The following is a 27428-nucleotide window of genomic DNA, read 5'->3' on the forward strand; positions in this document are numbered from 1 at the left end:
TGAAACGAAAGCTGAAATAATGAAAAAAAGGCTCATCTTGCCATATGCACATATACACACACTGAAGGAGGTCCATGTTTTACCCTCAACCTATCCATGGCTCATGGCAAAATCTATAATTTAGGGTCCAAAACCTGACCTTGATTTATACATGAGGCCGACTTATAGTTGAGTATATACAGTATGTAGTGAGAATGAGGCCTATGAGTGTGGACAATATTTTACTTGTACAGAGAACTACATGACTAAGGGGCTATACATACAGTCCTGAAGGGGCGACATGGAGCAGCCTCTTCTTCAGCTGGATTGGGGCCACAGGAATCTCACACCATGGCCCCAATCTGGCCTTTCCAGGGTGTGAAAAGCATCAGCAAAAAGCGACTCCTTTTTGCACCCTCGAAAGGGTGCCATAGCCACATTGCTGTGGCTTGGTGTTGCTCCTTTGGCACTGTATCATACAGACACAGCGCCGGAGGAGTGCCATGCTGCCGTGCACTGTGTGGAGTGGCGTGCGGCATCAGGGCGCCATGGGGAGCAGAGTTGAGTGTGCATCATGTGGACACAATGTCCCAACACCACCCCCAGGATGGCCTTTCAGACTGGTCTGTAATAATAATAATAATAATAATAATAATAATAATAATAATAATAATTTACTTATATCCCACCTCTTCCGCTTTGAGGATCGAGGTGGGTAACAACAAAGTTCATACAGTACACAATAATAAAAACAACAAGCCCCACAAGACCCCTGTACAGGGCCTAAGTTAATGGAAATCAATATTTCCATTTTATATTTTAGTAAAATACAAACTAGTAACTACTAGTAGTTAGTAGCTACTTCTATATTGTTAAACTTGCATGTCATGAATGCTGAGTGTCCTTTATTGCTGTTTTTAAAAACCTAGCAACACTACGAAAGAGCAGAATCAGATCAGTGGCATCCTATTGGACAACACAGTGCAGTGTGCAGAAGGGAAAGGCAGGTGCCAATTTTTCAAGTTTGGTTCTCAGAAGGCCTCTTTATTTTTAAGTCTTAAATATTTAAGAATTGCATAGAGGAAAGAATTTCTGACAGATAAAACATTTAGCACCCAAGTGACTATGGTGACAGAAGAATGCACACCTAGTGTAGTTTAAGTGATTTTTAGTCCCAGGCTTTCTTCCATTCATAATGGATTGCAATTCTAGTAAGTGTAGTTTTTAACTGAGCCCTTATGTACCAAATAAGGAAATTACAAATATCAGTGGTGCCATTAAATTCTGGCCTAATACAGTGAATCTAGAGGTGGCGCTGGGCTCAAGATGGAAAAATTCTCTTGGCTCTGATGTTTACTGACTTCAGACCCGGATATTGGGCACTTGTGAAAAAGCAGTTTTACAGGTTAGACCACTTGACCAACAAGATTGGAAACTTTGCCTAAGGGGAGAAAAGCACTGCAAGCAATTAAAAGGTTATCTGAGATTGCTTGCTTGTCTTTAGTTTAATGTACGCATCCCATTCCAGCTGAGCAAAATTCAAGAAAGTGAATATTAGCCATCAAAGTACACAATAAAGCCTGGGACACTCTGAAAAAGAAATATGTATGGAAATTTTAATTAGGTCCAACAGAAGTTTTTAATAAGTCCAGCTTGGGGCACAAAGTGATCAGGCCAAGAACATTTTTAAAGTATATGTTTTGCAGACACATGTTGTTGTTGTGTGCCTTCAAGTCATTTCTGACTTACACTGAACCTATCAAAGTGTATGACTTGCCCAAGGTCTCCCAGTGGGTTTCCATGGTTGAGCAGGAAATCAACCCTAGTCTCCAAAGTCCTTACTGAATGCTCAAAGCTGACTTTTTTTATGCATACCTTTTCACTTGCTGAATTAAATCAGGGACAAGGAAGCTTATTGAGTTGCACTTGTTGTTACATGCCTTTAATCAACTCTGACATTTGGCAATTCTGTCTTAGGTTTTATTGGCCAGATTTATTCTGAAGAATTTTGTCAATGTCTTCTCCTGAGGCTGAAAGAATGTGAATTGCTCAAGGTTGCCCTATGGGTTTCTATGGTTGAGTGGGGATTCAGGCCCCAAATTCCTGTAGCCCTAGTCCAGTGGTCCCAAAACCTTTTCGGGTGACTGCCCCTTTTCCTGTTGGACAACCCCAGCACACACACATCGTGTATATTTCTTGATATTAGGTCTACTGTTGTACTGCAAACTCAAAACTACCAATCTTGATTGCTGCCCCTTTGTAACCAGTCACCTTGTAAGCAGCAGCCAAGAAGCTTCTCGCTTGTGTTGATCTTGCAGTGGTTTTAAGGGGCCCTCAAAAGAAGTTTCATGCAACCCCCATCCCCGCCATGGTCCTAATGGCCACTGCTTCCCCTCGTCTTTCTTGTGCACTTTGACTGAAGCCTCCCCCCCTCCACTGCAACCATTTCCCTCACCCCTTCTTCCCCCTTCTCTCTCACTGCCCTCCTGGACTTTTCCATTGCCCCCGGGGAGGCATACTTCCCACTTTGGGAATCACTGTACTAGTCCTTTGCTCAAACCGCTACACTGCACTGACTCTCAGTAATTCTCACAGGACCTGCTGATATATGTTTTGCTTAAAACAAGGTGTGCTAGGGCAGCATGGTTTGTTTTAAAGAAGAATTATGCTTCCTGGAAGCTTCCTGGAGTGTGATTTCTTCTTGTTGTCAGTTTTGGGTTTTTTAATTGACAGCAAGGTGTGGGAAGGTCTGGGGCCTGGAAAAATGGGTTGAAGCTCTATTCAGCCTGCAGATCATGTGCTGTATGGTCCTGAATTCCAATCTTTGGGAAAAGATCTAGAAGTTAATTTGGCATGGAATATAATCCAGCACAAAGTTAGGTGCAATAAGGGCCCAGAACAGACAGGCCCTTTGTGGCATGGTAGCGGCGCAACTAGGGTTAGGGACTGCGCAGCAACCGCATGGTCCCTAACCCTAACATGTACTAGTGGTGCTACAATGGCGGCGCCCCGTATACACGGCCACCACCATTATGATGTAACACTCATAGCATCCGCATATTATACCACACCAGTTACGTCACGAGTGCGCCATTGGCGCACTCATGACATAACTAAGACAACGGGAAATGAACCTGGTTTTCCTGGGTTCTTTTTCTTCTGGAGGGAAGCTGCACGGTTTGGTGGCTGCGGCTTCCCTCCAGAGGAAATTAGGCTGCTGGCAAGCCGCCCTATTTGGGCGGTATGTACCGTACCTTTGTCTATTATCTCAACACCTGTCTATGTACCAAGCTGTCAGTTTGAAAGAAACATGATTTAAGAAGGCTAACAGAGCTGTTTTACTTTATTTATATAGATGGAAGGCAAGCCCAGATGTAAATATTCTCTGGAACTATAATTCCAAACCACCTAGCATTAGTTACTTAGAAACCAGAGCCTGCAGCCAGCTCTTTCTTTTCTGGATCAGAGCCACAGCAACTACATGCCGTAGCCCTGATCTGGCTTTTCCACAGCACAAAAAGGAGCCGCAAAAAGTGGCTCCTTTTTGTGCCATGGAAAAGGTGCCATAGCTGCCGGTGCTGCAGCTTTTCAGTGCTCCTTTGGTGCTGTGTCATCTGGACGCAGCACCAGAGGAGCAGCATGACACCACCCGCTGTGCAGTGGGGCATCACGACAGCATGAGGGTGGAGTTGGAGTATGTGTCATGCAGATGTCATGCCCCCACTCTGCCCTGATGCTGGCCTTTATCGCTGGTCTGTAGAGGCTGTAAGTCTCAGGTTCTGGCTCTTAAAATCACAGGCCCAGAATTGTCCTGATCTGGCAATGTTATCTGCTCTCCTCTTTTTAAAAAATAATTCAGCTGAAAAATGAGAAATGCTAATCCTGGAAGCCCTCAGGTTGAGAAGTTCTGCTCTAAAATAAGGTACAGGTCGCTTCCATGCCCCAATCCTGGTCCAAAAGCAGTTATGCATAGTTGGAAAAAGACATCCAGTCGCCTGAGTTTGCCCAGCCCTGATCTAGGCCAGCATCCTGTTTTCCAAAATGTCTAGCCAGATGTCTTGGGAAAGCATGAAGGCAAATGTTTTCATTAGCTGTTACCTCCCAACAACTTGCTTTAGGTGATATACTACCTCTGAACATGGCATTTCCATATCTTTATTATAATAACAGATATTGATGTCCTCCAAGAATAGGCCGAATTCCCTTTTAACTCACATTTACATTGATTAATAGTCATCACTATAAAATTGTGCTAATAACCCTCACATTAATTGTGTCCTGTGCAATGTGGAAAAATCTGCTGAATTAGGAGTAGAAAATTTATGGAGCCCTCCATATATTGCTACCTCCATCATCCCTGGTACACTAGCTAGGGCTGATGGGGGTTGCAATCTAATAGGGCAGGAATTAATCATAGGCAGAGTGAGGAAGCCACCTTCAGTGGCAGATATGGGACGAGGAGTATCAGCAGCAAGATTTGGAGCAGAAAATTATGTGGGCTGCATCATCTCCCTTGTATCTTTTAAACTAACTGATGTCCTCCCTCTGTTACTAATAATCTGTCAGATATTTAACTGCCAGTCAGATCTGCATCAATACAATTTCCCCCTTTGTTTCATGTAGGAAAAAGGTCTTAGGGGGATGATGGACTTAGGAGCATCTGGAGGGCCACATGTCCCCACCTCCCACCCCATTCTAATTTCAATCTTTTGGCTCCAATCTTACACACAGGAGAGAACACGATTGATACGGCATTATGTACATCTTAGTAAAGATGAATAGGACTGTGTTGCATATTTGTAGAAAAGAAAACAAAGACTGGACTCTCCATCCACATTACATGTGAATTCATGTGATGGCTATTTTAGTCAGTGTGACGACACAGCTGTACCCTAAAGGCACTGCTCATCAGATCCCATCTCTGCTAATTAGACTACAGTTCCTTGACAATGCCACAAGACCAGGCTCATGCATCACTAGTATTACATATGACAGTGTGCTCTTTATCATGACTTGTTCACTTAGAAAACCCATCTATGCATCTTCTTTCCCATGTCCTTTGTGTGGGACAATGGCTACTCCTCGTCTCACCATATACTCCTCTTTCCATGGTCTTTTCCCATTAACTACATTGTCATTCAGTGACAAGAAAAGAGTGTTTGAAGAAAAGAAATAGTGGGAGATGACACTTGGTAGGTGGCATTACTAATAAATGTATGTGTTTGCTTATTTAGAAAAGGAGGATGTCATGAAGAGATACTTGCAGAATTTAATGGACCTATAATTAGGCACTATCTTTGCATGACACATGGAGGTTACAGTGTTCTGGGGGATATTTTGTAAATTCTCTGTAACTCAGACATTTAGATTAATTTATTGAGCTAAAATGTGTTGTAAGAATCAAGAATGAAAATAAATATAATCTTATTTTTAAAATACTTTTTATTCACATATGCAAAAACATACATCAGATACCTACATTTGTCAAATCAATTCCAAATACATTCCTCATGTTACTAAAACTTACCTTCTAAACTCTTTCCCCTAATGCTCCATTTACATAGGCTTCTTATCACTTCATTTAATCTCTCTCCTCCTTCCATTCTCATCTTCTGTATCCTTCCTCTAATCTTCATTCATAATCTTATTGATGAAACAGATCTATTCTTACTGGTTGAAAGATCTCTCTCTCTTGGAACACATTTATATTTTACCATATAAATAGGCTCCTCTCCAAATACATTTTGTTTATTTAGCAAAATAAGGACAATTCCATGCTTGTCATAAGATACGCAAAATGAAAAACAGGCACTCACTCCACAAATGGAAAACCAGTTTCTGTATTTGGATGAAACATATAATTACCAATTTATCAGCCTGCACTGACCTCTGTCTTACCCAGATGGTGGTCATAGTGAAACACTGACTGTGCATGCTAGGGCTGGTGCATTCCGCACTGGGGGAGGAATGAGGTTAGCAGTGGAAACTTTGCACCACGTTGTACTTTTTTTTATTATTATTAATGGCTTTTCAAACATTTTTTTCCAAAACAAGAGTTCCAGAAGCTGTTGAGCAGATGGGTCCATTATTGCCCAGAGCTCATGCATATTTTTGTTTATCCAGGACAGAAGTGGTTATTCTTGCATTATCTATTTGCATTTATAATACACTTTTGATGGGGACAATAGTTAGAAGAGAGAGGGTTATGACGTCTGAGTCCATACCTCAGCTATGTTTCAGTGGGTTTTGCTCACACATGAGAGGCTTAACACCCTATAAACCCATAGTAGCAGTATTCAAAGAAATAGCCATGTTAGTCTTGAAAATCAGTACGCAAAGGGATATCAAATGCATCTGAGGAATTAGGCTCAAGTTTACATAAGTGCATGCTACCAACTTCTATCTTTCAGTTAGTCTCAAGATGCTGTAAGATCCCTTTGCATACTGATAGCAGCAATATGTTGCTCCTTAGAAACTACTGAAGACCAAGAAATGACCTTATACTCAGAAGCTATCCAGAAAAATACCAATGGGCACAAGCAGATTTTACATCTGAAGATGGATATAAAGCCAAAGCACATTCAAACTATACATATGTTTTTGGAGGAAAGGGAATCTGAGAACAATGTCGTTCAACATCCCTCAAAAAATTTTTTTCTACTAAGTCTACAAATGATTTAAAAACATTCCCAAATAATATAAGGTGTGGCTAGGGGGAAATAACAATGAAACCTACCAGAATGAAGATATCTTGGATCTCAGAGGAAGTACCTTTTTGTATTGCTAATGGAATTCAAATTTTATCTCCTGGACTTTGGAATGCTTTGTTCCCAGTGCTGCATGGCCAAGAGGAGGAAGGGCCTGCCTGCATAGATATCCCCCCATACTCTCTAAATGCAGAAAAACACACCAACTTGACAAAATGCAGACATGTGACTAACATAATAATTTTTCCCTCATGTATGATTTTTAATACCTTTGCCTGATGAAGAAGCTAGTAGAGCTTTGAAAGCTTGAATCATGTATTTTATGCATTGAATCTTGTATTTTATGCATTTTGGTTCACTCTAGATGGCTACTTTTTTGCTGCGTGGCGGTGCCTCGCTGTTTGGTTGCTGTGGAAATGCTACGCAGCAAAGAGGGGTGGTGTTTTCCTGCCTGCCTGTACTGCCCCATAATTCTGAATATTGCTTGCAGAAATACATAGTAAATAGAGCTATTAAATGTCTCACTCCCAAATTTTGCCCTCCCTTTGGCTTTGTCCACTGGTTTCTGTTACATTGCTGGCTCTGTGTAACACGATACAGCTAACACAACACAGAAGAAGGAGGAAAGGGGCTATTAAGAGCCTTATTTCATGTGTAAGTAAGTAAAGTGGAATTATAGTAACAGTTCCCCTGAAAGGGGGTTACCACATGATGTTGTTGTTGTTCTGTTCTCCCATTCTCTCTGATTTAAAATGTGTCTCATTTTAATGTCTCCAAAAACCCATTAATGATCCCATTTTCTGCCTCTCTTGTGCCATAATTTCCTATGTGAAAATTCACTAGCACCTATATGGTGATTTGGGGAGGCCAGGGCTAGTTGGTAGATGTACTGTAGGTGTGGGGAAACACCAGTCCACTTTCAATGATCAGGGAAGAAAGAGAAGGGGCAGGAATTTCAATTTGGTCCACCAATGGAAGCGCTCTCCTCTAACCCTACTTCTACCACAGAAGGACTGCGATGCAAAGTCTTCTCTTCCAGTCCCACACCTTCCAAGATTTCATTGTTAAGCAATATCAGACTGTGGTCAAGATAGCAAAGGATAGGAATGAAAAAGAACAGACAAGAAGGAGAGGTTGTGGTAGTTACCTAAACTTTTCAACTGCTTTTTTCCTTTATAGAAAGATGCCACACACTCCACCACATCTCCAACTGGAGTTTGTCAGAGAAGCCAAAATTTTGCTCACTGCCTCCACCTCTCCTCTTTTTCCAATCCTGTTCATTAGCTGAATACAACTATATGCATCCAGCAATGTAGCAGAAGCCAGTGGGCAAAGCCAAAGGGAGAACAATACTTGTGGAAAAGGGAGAAACACGTTAAATAGCTGTATTTTCTGCATATTTCTGCAAACAACATTCAGAATTATCCAAGGGTTCCTGAGCCCACAAGCCCCACCTTTCTCACTTGGTCATAGCCAAATTCTATTTGTATTCATTTTTCCCTTCTTAATATTGCAGTTAAATTGCCTCTTGCTGCTTGACTTTCTTGTTACTCTTAAGAATTGTTTTGCTTAGTGACTGCTAACCTTCTAACACTTGTATCAATGATTAATCTTTTTCACTTTTGCTTACTTTTCTTTTGAATCTTTGTTCAGTTGTTAGAACTGTATCTGGCATACCTTCCTTTTCAGTCTTGGGGGAATCAGCATGTCTTATTAATTTTATTCATATAAAACTAGCCTAGTTTGTGACAAAGGCTCTGTCTTCATGGGCCAAACAAAACATCCCCACCATTTTCCCAATGAGAAGTCCAGACAATACATGGCCCAAACCCTGGATTTAGTACAAACAGTCCAGACAATTCAGGATGAAACCCAGGGTACACCCCCTTATAATGGAGTAAGATAACTTACCTTTTTGCTCTGGATCTTCCCAAAAGATCTGGAGCCCTCTTTTGTGATGTGCCCTGCTGTGCCTCATTGTACAACCATACCAAGTTACTTGCTCTGAAGTCAGCACAAGGTACGCAGCCATGTGACTGATGCTGGGCACTCATTCTGACCTCAGAGCAAGTGCCTCACCATACCAGCAGCTGCATCAGGCACCAGAGTGGGACACATGTGTGAACAGGTGACCACTGTTGCAATGGGAATGCATAGCTAACAGAGGGATGTCAGGACACCTTCTGGAGTATCCTGGCCTGTGCAGGCACCAACTCAGACTGTTTGGGATGAGTGGTAGCATTGCAAGCAATAGTCCATGTCTCAAACCTGGAAGGCAGGATGCCTTAAGGCTTTCAGGCCTTTCCGCAACACTTGTTCTTCATGTTTTGGTCCATAAAGAACATGTTTGAAGAAAAACAGCAGAGAGGGGAAGAGTCAACTCCACTTACCTTTTGCTATATAAAGTAGATAGCCAACCCAGTTCCACACTTTACACATGGTACATTGTTTGTTTTCAACACTTAAGCCTGAAGATGTTCCAAAACAGACTCTGAACTCTTGCTGTGAATTTAATCTCTTCAACTGAAACCTCAAATAGCACCCAGGTGGACCCAATGGAGCTAGACTAGCATTCCAATTACTACTTGTATAGGAGTCCTTCAATATGCATCTCCATAGCCACTGCCTATCATTTGTGCTACAATTCTAAATCTACTTAACTAAAACCCACTGAACGTAGTGGTGCTTAATTCTAAATAGATATGTATGTAGAGCAATTTTTGATCATGATTATCCCAGGCTCTGATATTTCAGGGCCAAAACCTGAGCTCTAAGGATGAGCTCAGGTCGTATGAAAAGGCCCTTGTGACATTATGTGACAACCCTTGGTGATTTCATTAAGCATAATATCTTAAGCATCAACCACAGTTGTACAGAGTGAGCCATTCAAATAAAAACCATGAGTATAAGTAATGAGGAATCCACACCCATCCACCCCATCACACTTTTTTTTTAGACCATGCTCTTTCCTTGATATTCCTCCCCTTTGCCCTGAAACCTATGGCAGCCGAAATAACAGTTACTCTAAACATCTAAGCAACTAACAGACACGAGAAATTTTCTTATTCTGTGTGACTTAGGCAAACATTACAAACTGGTCTATCATCTAAATTCTCCAGAAATCTTTGCAGAATAAATGTTATTCCTTTGCTTATTCCCCAGTTCAAACCTTTCCCCCAAACATTTCTGTTTGAATATCCCATTGAAATGGACGGCTCTCTTTTCCATATAAATATGTTTGCTGCTTATGGAGATGATCTGATCTGCATGTTTCTTGAGACATTCTTGTATTAAGGGCATTTTCTTCCTAAAACACACTCTTCTATTGTGTTGATGTTGTTGTTGTTGTCTGAATGCATTAATTTTTTATTAAGAAAATTTTAGAAGGAGAGACTTTCTACTGTTTAAATTCCTGTGCAAGCAGACTTCTCCAGTCAGACACCTGGCCAGCAGCCACTCAAGCAAGAGAGAGGCAGAACCTGTTTTAATAGGTATTTTGAATGCCACAAGAAGAATGTCAACAGACAAATTGCCATAACCTGCCCAAACCAGCTCTTAATCTCCTAGAAGCCCAAACTAGGCTTGTTTGAGGATTATTTATTTTGTAAGGTGTTTTTAAAAAAATAATGTCATTATAATCGAAATGTTAAAATCCATAGATCTTCACAGCAGGCAGCAAGATAAATAGTTTGTATGGACATTCTCTCCTAAGCTACTGTATTCCAACTGGTGCTCTGTTTGCTACCAGTGTTAATCACACCTGGAAAGACTCCAGGCATTGCATGAGTCATGGATTAAGTTTAAAGATTGGCTCTGTGCTCCCATTTGATACTGACAAACTCAGGAATGTAGTTTATTAGGTACCAGTTGTTCCATGTGGAAAAAACTATCCCATGAGAGCTCTCCTTTGCCTTCTTAGTCTAGGCTCTGAAGTTACTCCCTGTTGAGATTACCTGGAACAAGTGTGGTTTCTACATTCATGTGACATAAGCAATTATCTTGTACTTGACTTGAAGGCTGTACTTCAAGTAACCTTTTCTCCTCTTCACAAGATTTCAAGAAATGCTAATGTACCTGCCTTTCAGCCTGAGTCTCTCTGAGGTCAGATAGACACATGGATTCAAAAATGTTGTTATAAAGTTGAGCAATGTGTGTAGCCACAAAATGTTTTGCTGACTTGCAAAACTGAAGCTACTAAATATACTTTTTTTCTATTTGGCTTTGTTCATATGAAAATTATACTATGATAAGAGCTGGCAAGGGAGGGGGTGCTTTTGGACTATCATTTGGAAAATCCTCAGCAATTGTTATCCAAAATGTTATTGTTCCAAGCTTTGACAGTGATTCATTTAACTTTTTATCACTCCAATCAAGTCTAACTTCAGAAAATACATTTCAGGCTCTCGAATGTATATTTCCTGAGTTGACATGAATGTACGATTAGGGAAAATTTGCAGGAAGGAGCTGTGTAACCCTTCTGTTATAGTCCTCCCTTTCCCATCACAAACTATCTCCTCTTATTAAGCTCTCAGATGCGTATTTCCTGAGTTGACATGAGTTTAGGATTAGGGAAGGTTTGCAGGAAGGAGCTGCTTAACCTACCATTATAGTCCTTCCTTCTCCCCCACATACCATCTCATCCTATTCCTGTTCTGCTTTACATCTGGGTGGGAGAAAGATAGCTGGAAAGTTGTGGATGGGAAATTGTTAACATAAATTTTAATCTTTTACCCACGTGTTAACCGTGTCATTGTTTAGAAATAAACTGCAGTTCAACAGGGAGAAAAATCTTCTGAGACCTTTCTATAGTGACTTGTCCCAATCTGTCTCATCATGCTAGCATGGATTTGGAAAGGTGTCTGTCTCACAATATTAGCTCTGTTCTAAATCTGAGTGAAATCTCTAAGAACATAGTGAAAGCCATAAATCCCACTGATTTCTATGGATTTTAGCTAGGTTTAACCTAAGAAAGTAAGAAGCCCTAATCCAACATACTGTTTGACACAGGGCCAACCAGATGCCTGTGATCTGCAAGAAAGACATGAGGGCAATAGCGTTCTATGGCTGTATTTCCCCAGCAACATGTTTTCAGAACATTTTTGATCACCTTTTATTCCATGAATTTGTTTATTCTACCTTTCAAGCTGAGTTGGTAGCCATTAGCACATCTAATGTTAGCTAGCTGCACCAGAGATGGGGATTGTACAGCTGTCCAAATGCTGTTGGCATTTTGTCCAATTGTCCTCAATTGGCTGGAACAATTCCAATTATCGTCCCACCTTTTCAGCAGCTTTTAAAATGCCCCACTTTCTCTCTCCTTCTCCTACTATCCCCCTTTATCCCCATCTTAGTTGCTTCAAACTGCGAAAGTAGTTTGCATTTAATTAGCAGAGTTGGAGATGGGAGGAGGAAACAGAATCTTGTATGGCCCATTAGGTTAAGGCAAAAGTAAACTGTTGCAGCTCTCCTAAGCTTGTCTGTTCTTCCTCATTAATAACATTAGTCACCCGAACTACACTTTCATATTGCTTGGCCACATATGGCTCAGTTTTTATCTGTAAAACATTGGAGAGTGTAAGTTAGCTTGTAATTCTCTGCAGCCCCAGCCAACATTGGAAATGGTGATAAAAAAATACAAGAAATTTCAGTTTAACATAGTTATCCCTCCTGAATTACATAGCTGAACTATCCTGTCTCACATCAGACATCAAATAGGTATCCTTGCCAGAATATTTCGGGAAGGGAGGGATTAATACGAATATGCAAAATAAATAGTCCAGATACACATAATTTGAATATGCAAAATAGTATGGGCAAAATTAAATCAGAGTTCTAAAAATGTTAGATTTTTATTTTGTTTTAAGAAAGGTCTGGTTTGTTATCTCCATATTAACGTGTGAGAACTAAACAGCCCAAACAAAACTTTATTGTAAAAACAGCTTGGCCAAATATAGAGAAGTGTTTCATAAGATTATTGTAAAGTAAAATAAAGGATCAGCATAGGTATTGTCAAAAGTATTAATAAAACATTGTAATTTCCAATAGATTGCCAATACACACACTATCAGTAAATAACATTTAATTGTGATGTTTACACCCTGGCAATAAAATGGTGCCAATCAGACTATTTTGTGCCTCAGGCAGTGGTTTGTTTGTCTAACTTAAAATAGTAAAAAGCATTTATGAATTTCTCTTTACTGGCATATGCATGCTTTGTGTTTGGATTACAAGTAGAGAAAGACAAGCTACAGAGGCAACTGTTTGAAAACACAATTGAGTAAGAATTACTTACATCAGAATGAAACAAAGTGGAAAGTCCCTATACAGAGCTCATTATCTTACAAACGGGAGCTGGGGGGGGGGGAGATTACCAGTTATTCCAGTTCAGTCATGTTGGTAACCAAAGAACTTAAGAACTGCATTGTGAATTTTTTTTTTATTAATTTAGCATTAGGATCACTTAAGAGTTTCACTTAAGAGAGCAATTTCATTCTTAAGAAGACAGCTCCATTATTTTGTTTATTGCTGTCATTAAACCATTTTCTGCCTGAGGCAAAGCGTGATCTCTCATTTCATATCCAAAAGTGAAATGAATGTTATTCAGATATTCAGGATAGGGTTAACCAGAGTGTATGCAGTGAGTCACTCTCCATATGTGGAGAGCAAGGTGCTTATCAGACAAGGAAATAAGCCAGCTTACCTCTTGCATTCAATTCAGGATCCGAGATGCCCCTGAATATTATCAGACCTACATCGCGGCTGATCTAGCCACAATGCCACCACCTGAATGCATCCCGGGTCAAAGTCTCACTCATCTGGTCATTTTTTGAAGCCAGAAACTCTCTGACTTAAAAAAAAAGTGCTGGCTGAGCAATGCTTCAACCCAGGATGCATCCGGGCAGCAGCATTGTGGCTAGATTGACGGCAATTTAGATCTGATAACATCTGAGGGCATCCCGGATCCAGAATTGAATGAGGAAGAGGTAAACTGTCTTATTTCTTCATCTGATAAGCTCCCAAGTTTGATGAGGAGAGTCTCCACTCCACATGGACATGCTCCAGGCAATCTGGAACCCCTGAAAAAATCAGAGATTCCAAACTCATGGAGAAACTGTATGTGTAAGGAATGCTGACCTCTTCAAACTGTCACTTTCCACAAATATTGAAGATGAATGCTGTCCTCACACATTCAGGTTGATCCTATCATGAATGTCCAGACAACATATGAGCCACCACCTAACATGTCAGCCCAAAAGCAGAATCCTGTACTACTATAAATCACATCCCATAGCTCTCAAAAAAGTAGGTTTTGGAAGTGGCGCACTCCAGCTATTACATACTCACTTCAGCTATGGTAACAGGACAGGTTCCTCCACTACATCTATGGCTATGGTCAGCTTTATGTATCACAACAGGCAAGCTCCCTGGCACCAAAGCTCTATTGTTACTGTTCTGAGCTTGCCACTGTTCTGAGCTCCTACCATGTTCTATCTGAGGCCTTAATCTGCCCAATGGCAAGATTGGCCCTGATTCTGTGCCAGCAGAAATAATAGAATCTGGAGGCACTGTACAGACTAACAAAATTACTGTGGTTCAAGCTTGCATGGGCTTGCTGTCACTTTCTCAGATAAATGAAGTATTATCCAAAGCTGGCAAATGAAGATGAAAGGGTGTAGTGTTATGGTATAAATTCTCTGCTAGCCTAAAGTGTTAAGCAATGCTGGCATAACAAAGGTTTAGAACAGGTGTTGAATTTGTTTTATTTCTGGAAATTTGTATGAGATATTTTTCTTTTTTAACATTCAAGAAAATTTTATATTTATACACACACACACACACACACACACACAGAGAGCTACCAACGATTGCTTTTTAAAAGTTATTTGTTACAGTTAAGGGTCTAAGATTAGTCTCACCCAAAAGTTGCCATTATATTCTCAGATGTGTTTCTTTTTTAAAAAAACAATTTGTATTTTCCACTTTCTGAAGAGTAAGTAGAATCATTACTTTTACCTTCTTAAAAAAATTCTGAATAACACAAATGGCCTGTGGTATAAAACACAGTCTCTTCCATCAAACTTGTCATTGCCTTAATAAGTACAAGGTTCAATCATACCAGCACAAACTATGTGACCTCCTCCACTCCTTGGGGAGACCAAGCTCCAAGTTACTTTCATAACTATGAACATACAGTGGACCCTTGTTATATGTTAGGTTTTGGGTCCAAGATCCCCTGTGGATAACAAAATCCGTGGATGCTCAAGTCCCATTAAATATAATGGCATAGCAAAATGGTATCCCTTATAAAAAAAATGAAAAATCAAGATTTGATATTGGAAATTTATACTTTTTTGGAACATTTTCAAACCGTGGATGCTTGAATCTGTGTATAAAATATCCATGTATAAGAAGGGCCGACTGTATTATCATTTACAGGTATACAGTTATATTGCAAAAGGAATGACGTTATATATTAATAAATTACAAAAGTAATGTAACCTTGTTATGAATTTGCTATTGAGAACAAGCACATTATAAATAACTAGTAATTACAAACTCTGCAGTTAATTCCTGTTCTGCTTCCAAAGTCCCAATCCATATATCCAAGCTCCAATTAAGCATTCATAGTCTAGGTGTTTGCAAATTTCTGTCTAATTTTTAATTAATTTCCTTTATGTTCCTTCCCTAAAGCAGGAGATGCAGTTACTGGATGACCATATCTCATATCTACCGTGAGTTTTTTGCTTAGAGGTTAAAGGCTTATCCAATTTTAAAGTACCTTATATTCCCTGCAACATTTTAGTAATGGCAGGATAGAATTGCAATACTATACTGCATCTCTCCGTCCTTCCCCCATGATATGTGCTCAAAATCTCTGTCAAACTAGATGGTGATGTGGGAGTACTGTGGCTGGAAAATTCCAGTGCCTATTATTCTTTTTTTGTAAAACAGCAAAGTGCTGTCCCAGATCAGCACTGTGCGGGGTATTTTACCACATGTCATTCTCCCATAGAACATTCCCACAAGCTCTTTCACTGCATTCCTAAAATGTTCACATCAGGTGTTTTAAAAGTATCATGTCTACATAGGGTAGTAGTAACAGATTCTTAGTACTTAGTAGATATATATTTCCTTGGATGGAAACGTCATGACTATATTTGGTTAAAAAGGTGACATCAATGTAGAATGACTTGTTCTAACCAGACTAAATCTACCTACCTACTGGAATAATGGGATTTAAGCAGTTTATAGGAATTGAAAACCAGCCATTTGCATTTTTCATGCCTCAGCCCTTGCCTAGTAGAAGGCAATTTTGCACAGATGAGAGTCAGCATACATTGTCTCCAACAAGCCTTGATATGTGTAAGCATAACCTGAAGGCATTTTGGACTGTTTTGGGTCAATATACATAATTTTCTATATGTGTTGGAGAATGTGCAATCTTAGCAGTATTTTGCTAATTCTCCAGTCAGTATCTCCAATAGATCTTGGAAAGTTTATGTATCTCCACAGTATCCTACACATTCTTAGAGATATATTATCTCTAAGGTACATGCAAGAATGTGCACACATTAGAACAATTTGAGCCTGGAAAATTTGCTCTTTCAGAGTCTAATGGCTATGCTGGCTATGGGGGTTTGGGAGTTGCAGTCTACAAAAGTTAATTTTACAACCTTGGGGTTGTAAAATTCTACATACTTCTTTCTTAGTATGGATAATTTCAAAGAAAATTGTCCTTGGTTTTGACCTCTTCTTTTGATAATGTTTTCAAGATCCCAGAACTGGATGTAGTGAAATCAGAAATAATTCCATTTCTAAAACTATTGGATATAATATATAAGCCACTATAATATATAAGCCACACAGCAACCAAAAGGGAGTCAGATAATGTGAAATAATCTTCCAGTTAATGTGAGAAAATTTCAAATATTCCATAGATTTTCATTTTAAAACAGGAAAAGGGAAAGAGGCAAAATATAATAGTTGTACTGTTTACAGCCTTGAAGACATTATGAAACATCATAATAAACATAGTAACAAATATTTTTCTCCAGATGTTAGTGGTATTTAAAACAATGAAAGGGTTTTTTCAAATCTGCAACAAAATAATATTGGACAAAACTCCATGATAGGGTCACCATTGTCTGAAAACAACTTGAAGGTACACAACAATGTGGAAAGGTGTTTTAGCTTTTCCACTTAGGTGCCTAATTAATGGTATTGTCTATCTTCAACTGACATCATAGAATCATAAAATATAGAGTTGGAAGAGACAACAAAGGCCATCCAGTCCAACCCTCTGCAATCAACATCTAGTATAATATATTAAATCTTATTTTATCACCATCTCAAGGCATAGTACAGTCAGCCCTCCATATCCATAGATTCAACCATCCATGGTTTAATTTAAAAATAAAATAAAAAAACCCCTTGATTTTACCATTTTATATAAAGGATATCAATTTACTGTATCATTGAATTTAATGGGTCTTGAGCATCCATGGATTTTGGTTTCCACGGGAGGTTCTGGAACCAAACCCAGCAGATACCAAAGGTCCACTATAGATGGAGGCAAAATGTTGGTCTCTTTCACTTCCTTCCCCAACGGCATTTGTGCACTTGTGGGCACTTTCACATTTGTTTCAGGAAATATGGCATTTTGTTCAGTTCTGATCGTAGGTGTATTTCCATTTCCTCTTCTTTATTTTCATTTGTTGCAGACTATACAAGTTGACTTCAGAATGTGTGTTGAGAATCTTGGAGACTATATGCATTGACTTGAGAATGTATGTATTGACTGTGACTGGACATTGCACACCATTCTATCAGCGTTGTTCAGTGTATCTTGGAGATTATGCACATCGGCCAGAGAATGTGCAAGGCTCTGTTGTGTTATGCACATTCTCCAGAGATGATTGTTATGCACAATAAACATATTTTAGATATTTATTTATTAAAATCATTTGTAGGCCACCTTCCTCCCAAAGTGAGACCCAAGGTGGCTCCTAGAAAGAGTAACTAGAAAGAGAATACATTTTTTTTTAAAAAATAAAAAATAAAATCACCACATAAAATAGTATAAAATTATTTTAAAGATATACAAAGTATAAACACACACACAGATGTGCATGCATATGCACACAAGTAATAAAAAGGTCTTGGCTTAAATCTTATGTTAGTCTTTACTACCGTAGACCCAATGAATCCATTAGATTTAACTGTGTGTTGAATAACCCATTCACCAATTGATTGAATGAATCAACTCTGCTTGGGAGTAACCAACAGGATGCCTTCCAGTGCCCCAAGATCATAAAACCTAAAGACCTGGAAGTTGCCATGGACACTAAGGGGACACTATGGAAGTGTCTTTCTAGGTGCTTTTTGCTGGAATCTTGTTTATCCCAAATAGAATAGGCACATTGAACTGCTGAACTAACAATAGGATTTAGGGCTTTATTTTTAAAACACATTAATTTATTTTAGTTAATTAAATGCATAAAGGCTTCAAAGCCACCTTTACTCACTAAGTGGCAGATGCCATTGACCAGCAGAAACGAAGCTACAATCAGGGCTAGGATATTCATTTCTCCAGAGGTCCTTTGGGTGACTCCATATAATGATTCCCTCTCCAGAGCCACCCTCCCATGCCCAATACTTCAAAGAGTAGAAGAGAGAAGGGAAGATAAGAAATGGAAAATGCGTCTTGCAAAAGTGGGAGGAGATGAATATGAGATGAGGCTAAATAAGCACTGAAGTGATATAAAGACCAATGAGAAAAACATTGGAGGGGAAACAAAAAAAGTGAAGATTCAAAGACAAAGAGCACTATGGTGATGCCGGAGGTGGCGATAAGGGATTTCTAAATCATGGTAGTTCACGGGGGGGGGGGGGGGAGTGGAGAGAGAGAAAAAAAATACTGGCTTGACTTGTTGTTGCTGTTAATTGTCCCGGAGTCGGCCCTGACTCATGGCAACCCTGTGGATGAGACATCTCCAAGGCCTTCTGTCCTCCACTCCACAGAGGGAAAAGGAGATTCTGCTGGGGCTTGCACTCTTATGGATCGGGGGCCAGGGAGTTATGTTACCAGTCAGGAAGTAGCTTTCTAGCACCACCAATTTTGGCACAGGTTCTTGGTGCTTTTGGTAGCAGCCATGGCAAGAAAACATGTTGGAAATTTTAAAAACAGCCTTGGGGATCCACATGTTGCCTGTTGACCATATGCAGCTTACATCTGTTTTGGATGATACTCTATTTATACACTAGACATATATTTGCTTTGTCTTTCAGCGAAACACTTGCTTCCATTTAAAATCAATAGGAATTCTGCAGATGGCTTTGGTAGAGCCTAGAGCTTAGAAATATGACTTTTTTTGGACTGTCATTCGCAAATCTCCCAGCTACTACTATATGTTGTCTACAGCATTCAGGAAGTTTTAGTCTGAAAATGTATGTTGCTCAAGCTTTGGTAAAGGCATGATTTAAATTGCTGTCACTTCCTCAATGTGTTCTGTCTCCCAGCTGTTCCCTTTCAATTATATTTTGTACTAGTTTCTGGTCATCATCTTACTAAGTATAAAGGGGGTACCTATAGATATTAATCTGAACATCCTGACCTTTACTCCTGCTGTTTCCATCCATCTCACAATGCACAGAACTGTTCCCATTTGCATAAGGCTTTCTCATACCTCATTGACACTATTACACAGTCTATTCTTCTTCAGTAGCCAAGTGCACTGGATATTTGTGCAAACAGATTGGGTCCAAATGCCTTGGAGAAGCAGGTCACTCTCTAGTAATACATGAGACAGGGAAGAATCTTACACTGTTAGGAATTACCATTGCAGCACACTGGGGAAAGGAACAATATACCCAGCTGGGGGACAGCTGAATAAAATGCCATACATAGAGGGCTTTCTCTCCATCGGTAAAGAAGGAAAGGACCAAGACATATCCTTTCCCATGGTTTCTTTACACCTTATTTCAAAATCCTCATTTCAACAGGCCCATCCAGTTCTTTTACTTATTCAGTTAAGTAATGCAATAACCCTAGAGCTACATATTTCAATGATGAAAACTGATTGCACATCCTAGATTTCCATCATTGACAAACTATATGACTCACTTAGTTGCTACTTTCAGGTGAAAGGCAATGAGAAGATGTTTGTTAACCAGTCAGTTCAGACTAAGGAGGAAGTAATGCTGAGTGAAAAGTTTTTGTTTCCTTCGAATTGCTGAAGAATAAAACTCACATCTGGAACATTTTTGCTTGTTTATACAATGATCGTATTAAGATATGGTATGAAAAAGCAAAAGATCTGTCGCATGGGTGCCTATGTTTGTGAGGGGAGAGCATGGTTTTGCTGCCAAGCTCATTTATATTCATTTATTTAATGCATTAATAATCTATCTTTCTTCTATAAATCTCGATAACAGTAAATGATTATAAGATAACAAAAGTAGTACAGTAAATATGAAACGTACTAAGAAAATAGAAAATGGGAAAAGTCATTAGAACAGTTTCAGCATTTTCTAACAAGTTAAAAGCAGCTCAATGAAGAAAAACCATTCATGCCCCCCCCCCAAACCTTCCTGAAAAGAAAGTTGCTTTGTAAAAATGTGTAAATACACTGTGAAGGACTGTAAGTACACATTCTGTCCCCTGCCCCATTGTTTAGGGCCATAACAGACTTTCTTCAGAACCAAAGGTGACCACATAGTCACTTCTTGTTTGGAAAAAAGGAAGTTATGTTCCAGTATGAACCAGAGGTAAGGATGACTATGGAGCAAAATGGCTAATCACCACCACCACCATCCTGTTTTCTAGAGGTTATAAACATTGCAGCAATGCTGAAGAATGAAGTTACAGAAAAGCTATTTCTCATAGATGCTCCATGGAGAGAGATGTAGGGCTTATAAAAACAAAAAGCAAAGCTGGAATCACAAAGAACTTCCTCTGAGGCTTACGTAAGGTAATGTGCTTAGGATCAGGATGTCAATGGTTGGCAAATGTACCCTGCATGTATTCAAGATAGATAATAATACCCTGTCACTTCTTCCTCTGGTACCAGCCCAAAGCTGTGCCCTTCCCTACCCCTCCTAACCATATACACACATTTGTACACTGTAGTCGCCACATACCAATGTTGGGTAGGTCTGACAGAAGCCCAGAGCTCCTCATTTTCAGGGCATGGCTTTTATTCCAGACTACACAAAGAATAATTATTATCCTTTGTTTCAGATGACTCAAACTCTGTAGCTCTCCTTACAGTAAATACTAAAACTCCATGCCGGCAGCAAAGCACTGTCAACTTTCTGTCAACGGGAATAATCTGACAGGGGCCAAATCCAACAGCAGGCTGGGATAAATCCAAAAGCCCATAGGACTACTTATTTCCCCTCCCTCATTTCCTTTCAACATCAGTGTTTCAGTATCCTTCTGCTCCATCTTAGAGTTTGGAAGTAACTTGCTAAGATAATGCATGACTTGTAATGGATTCTTTTCCCCAGTAACATAGTGTGACTACATTACATTGCAGTTGTAACTTAAGGAGGGATAGCTTCATTCACTGTTCTGTGTAGCTGTAAAATTTTAGTTTCTTTTTAGTTAATTCAGATGTGGCCTCACTAAAGAGTGGAGGTGGGATAGCAAATGTTTCAAATGGTGGCTTTTGCTGTGCCTTGTGCTGCTCTTCTGTGGAAGTCAACTCAATAACAATGAGGACAGGAGAAGAGAAAGTTTGTATCTAGCCAGAAATTTGTGATGTCCAGATGAGAAGTAACTCTTTCAGTTACTTCTACAAAATGAGGAAATAAACTCATTAAAATTGTTGCTATAATAACAAGGATCCCAGGAACTATAAGTAGTTGCTTTGCAAATTATTCTTGTGTCTGTTATCCGTGTCAACTGCAGAGTCCAAGCTAGCCCACAACATTTTCTTGCAAAGAACAAAGATGGTGCCTTTTCCATACTACTTCTAGAAGCTGAGCAGTTGACAGGCCTAGAGCCTTTTGATATCCAACCATGAAATAACGAGATCAGACAAGTAAATTGGATGAATAAAGGGCCATTTATTTGACCTATAATCTATTTAAACTTCAACTTGAACTTCAACCTTAACTTCAAACTCTGAGCAAATTGATTAAAGTGAAAAGCCTGGTGTGGGTCCAGCTGAAGCCAGGTGTCAATCCTAGACTTCCTCTTCAGCCTTCCCTTTGGGCACAAACACTGAACCCCGAGGTAAATCCGATTATTCGGATTGCATCCTCAGTCCAGTCCTAAGGCACTCTCCCCCAAACCCCCACAAATTTGTAAGGTTGAGCAAAAAACCCCATGTCTACCCCAAAGGCAGGTTCTCTCACAACTCCATGCCCCTTAACGTGTTAAGCTGATCAAGAGCCTAACCTTTCACCACAAAGGGGTGCCAATGGTGCATACCAAACAGTTCTTTAACCCCATATGGGCCACTGAAACCTATTTAACAGCCACCCAAAGCCAATCACCAGTCCCGGCACACAGTATGGGGTAGGCAAAAAACCCCGGGAAAAGGGGAGAAAATTCCTACCCAGCCCTGAAGCGACCAACAAAGTTCATACTGCATTTAGGGTGGGAGGGTGGGCTGCTTCATGGAAAAGAGGCAGGATGGGGGGGTGGGGGGTGCACTGTCCTTATATACTGACTCCGCCTCCCATCACATGCCTCAGTTTAGTCCAATGGACCTTGCTTATATTGAAAATTCTGGTCTCTATCATAAAGGATATCAAAGCCCCACCCTCCCTCAAGGCTCTGCCAATCGTCCAGGTGTGAAATCGCATGAGAAAAGAAAGTCAAAATGGAACAAGTGAGTAGTGGCTTTCTCCATGGCTCTCTGAATGCTGTTGTAGCACTTCCATTCTCTTTTCAAGGGAGACAATAAATAAAAATGTGCCTTTCGTTGAATGGATTTTTCTAGCATTATGAAAGACATGATTTTATGGCTGTTTCCCTTCGAAAGAGAACAGAAGTGCTACAACGGCATGCAGACAGGCACAGAGAAAGCCACTACTCTCCTGCTCTGTTTCAGATTTTTTCCCCTCATGCAGTAAGGCCATTAATCCTCTTCGGGAATTGTGGCTGCAACTCTGCAGCCCTGAGGACCTGCTGCCTTATTCTGTATAATGGTGGGGTGGCCCTGTGTAGATGTGCTATACTGCTTTGTGATTTTAAATTTATCTCTTATCAAAAACCCAACTCATAACTTTTCTCTCAGATTGTTCTCAATAGTGAAGGAAGACTATCATGTGATTCAAGGGCTGGCTGATGTACCCCGTACTGCTGCCTTGTGCCTGTAGTCCTAGACCTCTAAGGACGTTATCACATGGGAGGAATTTCTCTTAATTTCGAATGAAAAGAAAGTGGGGCCAGAGCGCATTCATGTGAATTCGCTAGTTCAGTGAATTTACATGAATTCAAATTGCATTCGAACTGACTTCCCATTGCCCGAAAATAGCTTGCCATTGCCCGAAATTGCATGTGATCACCTCTCTCGCAATAACATGAAACCCCATGATTGCGTTCGGACTGACTTCCCATTGACCAAAATTGCATGTGGTAGTCTATCATGCAATAACGTTAAACCCCATGATTACATTTGGATTGCCATTGGATTATACTTCTAATTTCCCTTGTCTGATAAACTCCTCAGTGACTGGCCAGGAAAAGAATCTAGCAGTTATTGTGCACAGATTGATGAAAATGTCAACCCAGGGTTGGTGCTGCAAAAGGAAGGAAGGAAGGAAGGAAGGAAGGAAGGAAAGAAAGAAAGAAAGAAAGAAAGAAAGAAAGAAAGAAAGAAAGCATTTCTATGGTAGGAAGAATAATGGAAAGAATAAAAAATAAAACTGTCAGATCTATGCACTTGCTATACCATGCATGTTTCTTCCAACTCGAAGAATATTTCAGGGCTGAAAATATACGTGGGAGCCGAAAGATATATAAATGAAAAATGAAAATTATCAAAGACTTGGGACAACTCACATATAAGAAAAAATGAAACATGTCAGAGAGAAGGGGTTGTTCTTTAAAAGATGAATGTAAGGAACATGATGGATTTTTATAAAATTATGCAAAGTGAGGATAAAATGAATAAAGAGAAAAAGTTTTTCTCCTTCTTTTGTAATGCTGTTGTACTTCTTTCTAGATTCCATGGAGCCAACTATAATTGACTATTGCAAACACAATCACAGTTTAAGTACCAATATATATATTTAACAACAATAAGACAAATTATATATTAGATTTGACACATGTGCTCTTCCCAAAGTTCCATACATCCAGTAAGGTGCCAGTGCAGGACTTGATTGCAGGACCCTTCTGCCTGTGTTGCTCAGTAGTATTGCAACATTTGACTGCAGTCTTAAAGATCTAGATAAAAAATACAAAATGCAATATAGAAAGTATACTACAAAGAAGTTACCCTTTTATTCTTTTCTAAATATGCAATTTTATTTCATTTATTTTATTGATTTTATCCCACCTTTTTCCCACTAATGGAGCTTAAAGTAGCTAGCACCATATTTAAAATAGTACAAATTAAAAACAAAAATCATTAATAAAAGTATAAACATAATATTTACAAAACAGTTTATAAAGTTAAAACATTCAATATTTAAATATTAAAATGTATTAAAAGACCTTAAAAACCAGCCTTAAAACAGAAATGTACAGCATTAAAAGCCCAGCTCTATTTTGTAAAAGCCTAATGGCATGGAAATGTTTTGGCCTGCTGTTGGCAAGAAAACAAGGACAACGCAATCCAAGCCTTTCCATGGAACAAATTCTTTTTTTTAATTTAGTATTTTTGAGATTTTACAAAAACAAATCAGATTTATCTACTTTCTATACATATACATATTTTTATATCTTAGTCATTTTTTAAACAAAACCCCCTAAATATCCCCTCAGTGCTCCCCACCCCCGGAGCCATTCCCGTCTTTATACTCCATCCACAATTTTAATTGCTCCTGTGGAGGTAATTTCCCATCTTCTTTTCTTAGTACATTTTCAATAAATTTTTTCCATATTTCATCAAAATCATTTCTTTTCCATAATCCTTTTTTTACTTTCAATTTACATGTTAATTTGTCATTAATTGCTAACTTCCAAACTTCTTTATACCAATCCTCCAATTTCACATTTAATTTTGTTTTCCAATTTCTTGCTATAATTAATCGCGCAGCAGTAAACAAATTTGTTACAAGGTTTTTCTTCTTCTTTCCATTCTACTTCATTGTATATTGATAACAATACTATATTTGGTTTTCTAGCTATCTTTATATTCATAGCATTTTCTATCTCTAATATTACTATTTCCCAAAATTTTTGTACATATTTACATTGACACCACATATGTAGATATGATCCTACTTCCTGACAACCTCTCCAACAATATTTTGAATTCTCTTTGTTTATATTATGTAGTCTCTTTGTTTATATTATGTAGTGGTATTTGACACCAAATACCATTTCCAAATCAATTTATAATAATTTTCCTTAATTTGCACCGACAAATTTTTCAAATGTCTTTGTTCCCTAATCTTATTCCATTCATTATCACAAATTTTACATCCTAATTCATCTTCCCATATTTCTTTTTAAATAGTTTGATTTACTTTTTCCCTTTTATTGTCCATTAATATTTTATAAATTTTACTGGTTATACCTTTCATATTTTCATTTTCCTCCATTTCTTTTCCTTTCTGAACTATTTGTTCAAATTGAGTATATTTTCCTTTTTCTATATTTTTTCTTCCAATTTTTAAACCATTGTTCTATTTGCATAAAATGTAACCAAGACATATTTATCCCCCTACATTTTTCTTTTATATTTTCTTTTCCTATTTTTAATTCCATCCAATTTTCCATTTTATCTATTTTTCTTTCCTTTAATTCTTTATCTATTAAGTCTTTTAAATTTTTGGGAAGGATTTCTCCATTATTATTGGTGTTATCATTGAGTTTTCATTCGTTTTTATATTTTTTTATATTTATACTTTTTTATATTTATTCCAAATTTATAATATATTTTCCATAAATGGGTTTTCAATTTCTTTAATTTCTTTCCTACTAATTTCTTTAAAGATCCATGGAACAAATTCTAAAGTCTGGCAGCAGCCACTAAGAAGGCGCTGTCCCTTGTTCCCACCAAACAAGCCTGAGAGGGTGGTGGGCCTCTCTGGATGATCCTAGAGCTCTCATGGGCTCATAAAGGGAGATGCAGTCCTTCAAATAACCTGGACCTAAGCCATACAGGGCTTTATAGGTCAAAAACAGCATTTTAAATAGTGCCCAGAAGCAGATCTTGCAATCATCAGTCAGCATCTTAACCGCTGAGCCACTGCATCTCTTATCCATTGAGGCTAGGATATCAGATATAAATATCAGCCCCAGCTCTAGCCCTGTGTCTGCACTGAGAGCCTCTTCCACTCACTGTGTGAGCCACACTCACTTACTGTGGATTCCTCTTCAGGACAGGTAAATATTATCCCTTCTACAACCCTAAGCTTCTGCTATCCAGTTTCCATACCTCTATTTTGGTTAGCTTTGTGTGCTGTTTCTGTTTGGATTGCTATTGTGTGTTTGGTTGCACTCTCTCATATTTCTGAATAACCCCCTTTTTATTTTCTCCATACTTGGAGCTCTCCCACAGTTAGTACTTGTATACATAGGTGAAACTGATCCTTAAATCATCTAGCCTCTTGCAAGCTTCCTTGAACTTAGCAGTTACCCTGACATTTAAGAAGATGCTGATGGAGACCCCAAGTCCCCCTACCCCCTACCTACGTGGCCAGATCTGACTTCTCCAGGAATGGGCGCAGTGGGTATACTAGCTTTAGCTGTGCAAAAGCACTCCTAGTCATTGCTCAAGTCTGGACCCCTGGGCTCAGAGCTGAATTGAAGAGCACCTCCAAACTACAAATCTGCATTTTCTGGCTTTTGATTAACCAGGTGCAACCCTTTCTTGTCTAGACTAAGCTTCGATTTGTTTGACTTCATCCAGTCCATTACATCTGCCAGGTGCTAGTTTAGCACAGGAACAGCTTCCTTGGAATTAGGTGGAAAGGAATAAGAGTTGGGTTCCATCAGCATATTGGTGACACCTGACTTCAAAATTCTATATAGATGTTAAATAGCATAGCGGGAAAGACTGAAACTTGAAGGTCTCCACAGACCGCTGACCAAGGATTTGAGCAGGAATCAGCACAACCCTTTGAGAGCTCCCCTTCTAGAAGGAATGGAACCATTGTAGAACAGTACCCTCAAGCCCCATCCCAGAAAGGCAAGTCAGAAGGATACCATGGTTGATGGTTCGAAAGTCTCTGAGAGGTCCAGTAGAAGCAACAGCGACATACTTCCCTTGTCTGGTTTTCTGTGTAGGTCATCCACCATGGTGACCAAAGATGTCAAAACAGGTTTGAAAGCAGAATGAAATAAATCTAAATAATCTACCTCTTCCCAGAACCCCTGGAGTTGAGAAACTAATAAGGTAATAGGGGTTACTGGAAGGCAGCTATCCAATAATGCTTAGTTGTGACAAAGTCACAGCACACAAAAGAAACTAGTTCTTTCTATACTCTAGTAAGTAGAATAGAAGACTTCCTCCTTTTCAACAAGCCTAGGCATCCATAACCTGGCTCTGCCATTAACACCTCCCTAATCCAATTTGTTTCTGCGGGGCTTCCCCCACCACTTTTGTTTGTCTCTAG

Source organism: Sceloporus occidentalis, unplaced genomic scaffold (genome assembly GCF_023333645.1).
Source record: "Sceloporus occidentalis isolate IW3139 unplaced genomic scaffold, rSceOcc1.0.p SCAF_6, whole genome shotgun sequence".
Lineage (NCBI taxonomy): Eukaryota > Metazoa > Chordata > Lepidosauria > Squamata > Phrynosomatidae > Sceloporus > Sceloporus occidentalis.